Consider the following 9,031-nt stretch of genomic DNA (forward strand, 5'->3'; position numbering starts at 1 on the left):
TTCCCTTCATCTCCTTCCAAGAGAGCATTCTCCCCCAACTTTTCTTATGACAACAGCTACCAACCTAAACCCCACATTCCCCTATCGCGGCATTAAAAACTCTCCCCCTTGAAGAGTTACTCAACATTGTTCACAACCTCACATGTTGTTCACAACACTACAATGAAGGTCCCATACCCTTTATTGTATCCAATACTCACCCTTGAGCATTAAACCTCTTCACAATGCTCATCCTAGAGCATTCATCATTCCAATAATGAAGGTCCCATACCCTTCATTATAGTCAATGCTCCTCCTAGAGCATTCTTCTTTCCAACAATAAAGATATCCGATCTTCCATTGTTTCCCCATGCTCGACCTTGAGCATTTTTCAAAATGAAGGTTTTACCACCTTCTATGGTTTCAGAAAAAGAAATTTCATGTCCTTAAAGAGTAACTCACCCTAAAGACATGGTCCAAACTTCTGTCATTGCACCAACAATGACTTAGAGTTCCTAAATCTTTAGGAAACCCAAAAACTTGAAGTTTTTAGGTTTAAAAGATTCAATATTGAAACTAACCTCATCCTAAACTTCAACCTAGTGTTCTTTAACCACTTCTCCTTGTTTTCATCATGAAAACTACCTTTAAATATATATAAATATATTCCAAGGGGTTAGGAGTGGTTAAATGTGCTAAAAATGACTTAAAGTGCTGAAATCAGACTTTCCCAGTCAAAATCAATTTTTTCAATCGATTGGGTTGGGACTCAATCGATTGAACTTGTTTCAATCGATCGCTCGATTGATTCCGTAAGCTCCTGTTCATAGAAAACTACATGAATCGATCCACTAATCGATCTAGGCTGGAGTGAATCGATCGGCTGATCGCGACCTTCAGATCACGATACATCGGCACACGGGTGAGTCTCCTAGAAAATTTGATGACACAAAATCTAATCACGTGTGATCCTCCGACTTTGACATGCGCAATTGTGACACGCATCAACATGCATCGTTGGAGTTTGGATCAACCTATCGGTTGGAGCTGTGAAGAAGCCAATCCGTATAATTATGGAACACCTATACACTATCTACATACGATGACGACGATATCGGCATGCACGTCAAGAGACGGAGCTATAACTGATGAACACAATCCTACAAGTCGTCATCCGTGTCCGTCCACACAAACAAACATCAATCCAAGTCCAGAAGCAACTGTTGATAAGGAGAACAGCGAAACCAAGCCCGGAAATGAGACAAACCTCGTGAACTATTACTGAAATGGACCTACCGGGTATCGCTGACTTACATCCGCTCAAATCAAACAAAACGTCAAAACTAGTGTGAGCCCAAGCATCGCTCGTCAGATGGGCGAATCAAGGCGTGGGTAAACTGGAAAGTAATGGTTTGCGCAATTGTCGTGAGAAATTCCCTAAACAATGAGTCGAAGTTGCATTAGCATTGTGATCTGTGACGAATGTTGTCATATGTCTGTCGGTACATATGAATGAATTTAAGCATGTGAATGTACCCACACCGAAATGCGTATAATATACGAGATAATACAAGCTCAGAACATATCGTAGCATGCAATAACAACACAATCTCAATGACGATCATGAAATGTTTAGCAAAGTCTGTACAATACATGATACGTCTGTAGACATACTGAATGAATACACATAGATCACGTATCTTAGTGTACGATGTGTGTATGTATAGCAGCGGTAGTAATCATGATGATGTATGCAATCTCGCCATACTGAATGACAGGTTGCAGGCTGGCTCATAGTGATGAGCTTGGGTGTGAATGAGGTCCGACCACTACTCAGGCGGCCGACAGAGGGCGGACTGATCCGCCGCTAGTAGCTACCTGTATCAGATAGATTGGTTGCGCGAGCGCGGATCTCGCAAACCTGCAGTGTTTGCTGGCATTTAATGACCCCGACCACCACTAACCCACGACGAAAGTGAAAGTGGTAAGCGAGGCACCAACTGGTGACTCTCGACGGCTGAGGGAGGCAGGGAGGCGGTATCGACAACGACGAAGGTCCGGTCTGAAATGAATGAGCGAATGATATATATATATATATAATCATCCCGCAGCACAACCCCACTAAACACCCCCGAATAACCATACGTATATACGGCGTTACACATGTACGCCCTGCAAACGGAATGTTAATCATATAAAACCCGTGCATACCTAGATGACATATCGATATCTGATCATAAATGGATATACTATCCCTGAGAGTATCTGTATAGAGATAAGCATCAGCAATCGAACTAGATCATATCAAGCAAAAGAGACAAGCAGGAAAACAACAAATAATCAGATTTAAGGAATGCAACCTAATTATCCAAATATAACCATGCTTTAAAGTTCAAAGAACTAAATAGAAATTAAGGAAGAAATACCCGCCTTGATATATCCGTATCACCAGAACCACCCCACGTCATGCTGCTCGTATAGATCAAGGTCCTGTATCACATATACAAATTAATTTAACTAAATATGTGTACACTACAAATAGGTGACTTACCTTTAAATAAATAACCAACTGAAAGTAATAGCTACTGTGATTACTATTCCTTCCACTGGTAAAGCTAAATTAAATCTCAATCTAGCTCAACTCATCCCAAAACTAAATTCCCATTAGACTCTTAATTATTCCTAATCCTTCCTTTACCCCTAACAAGAAGCAAACCTAAACATCATGAAATCCATTTCAGGTTTAGATACACCTACATTTGCAACCCTCTGATTAAAGCAAAAATCTCAATTTGACTGTTAACTGATCTTGATCCACACTGTTCAAAGGGGTTTCCAGTAAACATAGTACTCAAAGCATTCCACAACCGAACAACACAATTCACAACTCCTATTGATTCCATCATTGATCTAGGTCAAGGAATACACCGGACTTACTACAAACTAAGGTTAGATCAAGAGAAAGAACAAGAATTAAACAGTGTATCAATTTCCTACACGCAGTAAACTATACAGTGCACCTTCACTGGTCGGATCAAAAGAAAGAACAGCAAGAACTAGAAGATTTAATCCCTACCACTGTAATACTAAAATTTGCTCTCCTTACCTCTTCACCCTTCAATCGTCGGAGGTAATCACAGATCCAATGAAGAAGATGATCCGACGGAGCTGTGGAGGCCGGAGCCTAAACGCAGGTATTGTTCCTCATCAAGATCACTCGAATCATCACTAGAAGAAGAGTAGAGATCCGAATCCACAACCCAACCAAACCTGCTTACCTCCAAGAATCATGGTTAGGGCATGATCTGCCCTTGCCGACGAACAAAATAGGGAAATCGGAAGGAAACAATGGGCGTTACCTCACACAACCAGTCGCCGATGCCCAGATCCAACGCCAATGCCCTTGGTTCCCTCCCGACAGCCGGCGAAATCCACCGATCGAGATCCGTCGCCGTTGTTCACCGAGATCAGAGAAGGGAGGAAGGGATCGGGGAGAAAGAAGGTTCGGTTGTACTAACCTCTCTTCCTCTCAACGCCCCAAGGTCCGCTCCTCATCGGCGCCACCAAGAGAAGAAGAAATCGCCGATCTCGGTCACGATCGTGTGGATTCGAGAGAGATGCGAAGAACAGAGGAGAGGAAAGTCAGGGAAAAAGAAAGGGCTTCGGCGCTTTATAGCGTGGTTAATCCAAACCTTAGGTTAGCTTAATTAAAACCTAAGTTTAACCTTAATCAATTCCCACTTAATTTGGGTATTCCAAACCCGCCTCCATCTAACCCTATCAATATATCCCTTAAAACGAGTCATATGGACTCCGTTTAACTCCAGAAAAATTTCTAAAAATTCTTAAAATTTTTCCTAAGGTTATTCCACGATAACCCTAATAATGAAGGTCCCATACCCTTCATTATAGTCAATGCTCCTCCTAGAGCATTCTTCTTTCCAACAATAAAGATATCTGATCTTCCATTGTTTCCCCATGCTCGACCTTGAGCATTTTTCAAAATGAAGGTTTTACCACCTTCTATGGTTTCAGAAAAAGAAATTTCATGTCCTTAAAGAGTAACTCACCCTAAAGACATGGTCCAAACTTCTGTCATTGCACCAACAATGACTTAGAGTTCCTAAATATTTAGGAAACCCAAAAACTTGAAGTTTTGAGGTTTAAAAGATTCAATATTGAAACTAACCTCATCCTAAACTTTAACCTAGTGTTCTTTAACCACTTCTCCTTGTTTTCATCATGAAAACTACCCTTAAATATATATAAATATATTCCAAGGGGTTAGGAGTGGTTAAATGGGCTAAAAATGACTTAAAGTGCTGAAATCAGACTTTCCCAGTCAAAATCAGTCTTTTCAATCGATTGGGTTGGGACTCAATCGATTGAACTTGTTTCAATCGATCGCTCGATCGATTCCGTAAGCTCCTGTTCAGAGAAAAACTACATGAATCGATCCACTAATCGATCTAGGCTGGAGTGAATCGATCGGCTGATCGATTCAGTGAGCTTCTGCTTGCGAGAATACTCTTCTCAATCGATCAACTGATCGATTAAGCCTGACTAATCGATCACCCAATCGATTGAGTTTCTGAATTTCTGAAATCGAATTTCAGCCAAAATTCAGAAATACCCTAAAAATTCTACAAAATTCTAAAAATCATAGAAATTCTTATAGAATTATTTAGGGTATATGCTATCAAGGAAAAATAGTTTTCTAAGAAAATACTTCCTATTTTCAAAGATTGATACAAAATTGGAAACTTCTAAAAATTTCAATGTTTCTTCCAAGTTTGTGTCTAACTTTTCAATGATGATTACTATCAAAAGATAGTCTTCACCAAGGTTTTCCAAAGTATATTTAAAACATTTTTCAAAACTAATTTCCGACCATGTTCTTTAGACTCAATGCACATGACTTGTATTTTAGCTTTCCCAATGATTAGAGTGCACATACTATGTGTTTTGATGAAGTCAAAACTTAACTAGATGCACTAAATTAACATCTTGAGTCTTATTCATCATTCTAACATCTCACTTGTATTTAATGTGTACTAAAACACATACAAGTCAACTTATAGTCTTTGTGAGATGTAGTTTTTGATTTTGCCCTAAACTAGGGATCATGCATATCTATCTAGACATTTTGAATTATGAACATCCACCTAGGACGTCACCTGTTAGTAAATGCCATTGTCCTTAACTGCAAGGAATTAAAAATAATGCATGATGATTTATGACATATGATGGGCAACCAAAGCAAGGCAATTTGTCATAAATAAAATATACCTAGATAACCTATCTAAGTATCCTTAATCCTTGCTAAATCTAAAATTTTCCCTAGATTTGCCCTCATTTTCTCAAGAAAATGCCAAAACCTAACTTGACATTTCTTTTACTCTTGGTTAGTTATGACAATTTAAATTAAATTTCATTCCTCAAATTTTGGCACATTTTACTCTTCCAAAGAGTAATCAATTTATCCTTTTTATTTTCAAAGGTTAACAAAAATCTTGAAAATGCTTCCAAGTGTCAGCTTCATCAAGGTTGGGTTAACCACCTTAACTAATTGGAGTTGACACTCTCTAAACCCATCTAGGGTGTAGAGAATATGCTCTTCGGAACCCAAAATATATTGGTACTCCTTGGATGTTCTAGGTATTCACTAGGGATAACTTCCCTCGATACCTTCCTAATAACCTTTCTAGGCTTATTAGGAGCCTTGGTCACTTTCTCTAGGTCAACTCTAGGGATAGCTTCCCTTGTGACCTTCTTGGTGACTTTCTTTGACTTCTTAGAAGTCTTAGTCACATTTGTTGTTGCAAAGACTCCTAGGGATAACTTCCCTTGTATCCTTGACTTGACTCATAGACCTAGGATTGGTTCCAGAGGTACCCTATGATATGAAGCTACATCCTTCTTAGCCTTAGGTTTGTATCCCAAACCTTTACGGCCATTGGATGACCCTTGTTGTCCTAAACCTAGGTTATGCTCTTTTTGCCCTTTAAAGATACTTTCCATCCTTTTTAGGGTCTTTTCAATTTTATCAAGCCTTGACCTCTGTTGGTTGATACTCAGAATATCGTACCAGTTCCCCTGTATAAAAATTTTATACAAGTCCTGAACCATTCCTAACAACCTATTGTGTTCTTTAGAAATTAAATTAGGAATCGCAAGCGGAACTTAACATTATTGATTCCAAATTTAACTTATCTGTTCTTAGAGGTTTAGACTTGGATCACAAACGATGCTTAACATTATTAATCCAAGTCCACCCATGTTACAAAGTTGATTAAATATTTATTTCTAAAATTGGCTTTCAGGTTAAACATGGCGAGACACTAGGCCTTCTTGATTATGGGATCATCCACCACTTCCTTGACAAAGCCTTTTAAAGAAATTCAATATTCAATCTCCTTATAGTAACCCTAGGTTTAACCAATAAGAATAATCGAATCACAAGATTGAAAAAGAAAAGAAAAGAACACAAACTTGAATCACAAATTCGAAACCTAGAATCATATGCCTCTTGTGTTTGGTATTTCAAAAACTATACAAAGAAAACTAGTATGATGCAGAATAGAATTACTAGTTATACCATTCTATGTAAGCAAGAACCTTTTGATCTTCTATTGTATTCCTCTTCTTATCTCGGACGTCGTGTGGGCGACGATCTACCGAGATGAGAACCACCCAAGCTTCCTTCCTCTCCAAGCAAGATTCGGCCACCTCAATAACTCTAAGAAAGGATGAGGTTCGGCCACCACCACCAAGCTCCAAGGGATGCTAGAAACAAAACCTCCTTTCTCTCATTCTCCAAGCAAAATCCGACCACCACAAGAGCTCCAAGAGATGATGTGGTTCGACCACAAGAAGAAGAAAGGTGAAGAGGAATAGGGTCGGCCACACCAAGGAAGAAAAAAAAGAGGAATAATAGAGGATATGTTATGTGGCGAGGCACCTCTACCCTCTCTTTTATATTCCTTGGTCTTGGCAAATAAGGAAAGTTTTATAAATAAAAACTTCCTTATATTCCTTGCCATTGTTTTAGAAGGAAAATTTAATTAAAATCTCCTTATTAAACCTCTAATGGTCGGCCACCTTAATCCCTCCAAACAAGAAAAGTTTTAAACACAAAATTAAAACTTCCTAATTTGTTTCCAGAAATTTTTAAATAAAAATTTCTCTTTTGAAAATTCCCTTCATGGTTGGTCATAAAAGGAAACTTTTATAAATTAAAATCTCTCTATTAAAACATGTGGATGATTTCCAAAAAGGAAAGTTTTCTTAAAAATTAAAATCTTCCTCTCAATCTACAAATAAGGAAAGATATCAAATCTTTTCTTAATCTTATGTAGAAACTATAATAGGAAAGATTTAATTTTAAAACTCTCTTTTAAATCATGAAGATGGTTACAAAAAAGGAAAGTTTTATCAAAAATTAAAATCTTCCTTTTAACTACAAATAAGGAAAGATATCAAACCTTTCTCTTAATCTTTTGTAGAAAGCTATTGTTGGATCGAGACCACGCTAGAGGGGGGGGGGGTGAATAGCGTTCATGGCTATTTCTTCCGATTCGTAAAACAAATGAGTAAAAGCACAGCAGAATGAAGAAATAACAAACACAGAGAGACAAGGAGATTTACTTCGTTCGGAGCCTAAGGCGACTCCTACTCGAAGGCCCGCGATCCTTGATCGCTTTCCGTGGGCAACAACTATAAGCACGATAAAAATATTACAGACTAATTACAATTCAAAGTAGTAAGCAGATTATACCGACAACAAAAACTAAATCTGAAGCTCCAGGTTGTCGGGGTGTCGTTGCAGCACTTTCTGGATCGAGTCGTTAGCATCTTGTTGCAGAGAGATTGCTTAGAAGATTGTTGTTTTTGAAGCTGCACCTCGACCCTTCTTTTATATGAAGTTCGGCGCTGGATCCCTTCTAGTCAACGACCAACCAACGGGATGCTCCACGTGGCGGAAGTCGCACAGGGATAAAATTTGGTCCCGGCGCGCTGGACTCGTTCGGGCGCGGATCCATCCGGCGCTGGGCCGATCTTTTTTCCTCACCCGCAAACAAAGGTTAGTCCGAGCAAAAATCCCAGACAGAGGTGTTAGAATAAGATAAAACATTGTAAGAAGAATTGACAGCTCTGGTCTTGACCGTCTAAAATCTGACCGATTTCCTCCGAAATCTAGGTCAACCCGACGCCTCTCTTCCTCCTCTGGGAACGCGTCCTCACCTACTCCACTCAGAGATTTACTGCTGATCGATCCTCATTGGACTTTGCGCTTAGCTCCGACTCGGACATCCGCTTCCGGCTAGTCCGGTCTTTCACCTGGTTCGCGACACCTTTCCACCTAGGGTTACCACCCCCTAGGATTTTTGCCTGAAGCCATCGACCTGCCAAGACTTTCCACATAGGGTTACCACCCCCTATGACCTAGGGTTTCCACCCCCTAGGGTTTTCCACCTGCCTAACCGCAGCTAGGACTTTCCTGAAATACTCATTCAAACATGTTAGATCACACACTAACTTAACTTTGAATCCTTTTCCATTATCAAAACTAAGGTTCGATCGTCGGATGCTTCTGCACCAACAATCTCCCCCTTTTTGATAATGGCAACCGAAATTCAATGTTAAGTAAAAATTACGCAGTTATATATAAGCACAAGAAGCGTGATATAAAAAATAAGCATAAACATAGCTCCCCCTTAATACAGGCTCCCTTTAAAACATTTTCTTTGAATTTCTATTTTATTTCTTTCTTTGAATTTCTCTACTTTCTTTCTTTGAATTTCTCTACTCTCCCCCTTTGCCATATATAAAAAATGAGCTAGTTTTGAAAAACTTAATTTTTCAAGACAGAATTTAGCAGAAACCACTTTGACTTAGGCAAGGAGCAAGTGTAAGGCAACACCTTAGAATAGCAATATTTTTCAAAATTTTATCAATTGATTTTGCTTGAAGAGATTTGCAAAGAGGAACTCTTTTTAACTTAGTGTGTTTTGAGGAGAAAAAAAATTTTCAAACAAAAATTTAACTTCAG

At 39.0% G+C, this 9,031-nt stretch overlaps 1 long non-coding RNA gene across 1 annotated transcript; it reads right to left on the bottom strand.

The window, feature by feature from the left end:
- Window positions 1–2,321: 2,321 nt before the first annotated feature.
- Window positions 2,322–3,637, bottom strand: LOC122029791. Its single transcript, XR_006125191.1, has 3 exons — window positions 3,339–3,637; window positions 3,086–3,249; window positions 2,322–2,469 (listed from the first exon to the last, which is right to left on the bottom strand). It is a non-coding gene; the product is annotated as an uncharacterized LOC122029791 (long non-coding RNA).
- Window positions 3,638–9,031: the final 5,394 nt, after the last annotated feature.

This window comes from Zingiber officinale, chromosome 10B (assembly GCF_018446385.1).
Source record: "Zingiber officinale cultivar Zhangliang chromosome 10B, Zo_v1.1, whole genome shotgun sequence".
NCBI lineage: Eukaryota > Viridiplantae > Streptophyta > Magnoliopsida > Zingiberales > Zingiberaceae > Zingiber > Zingiber officinale.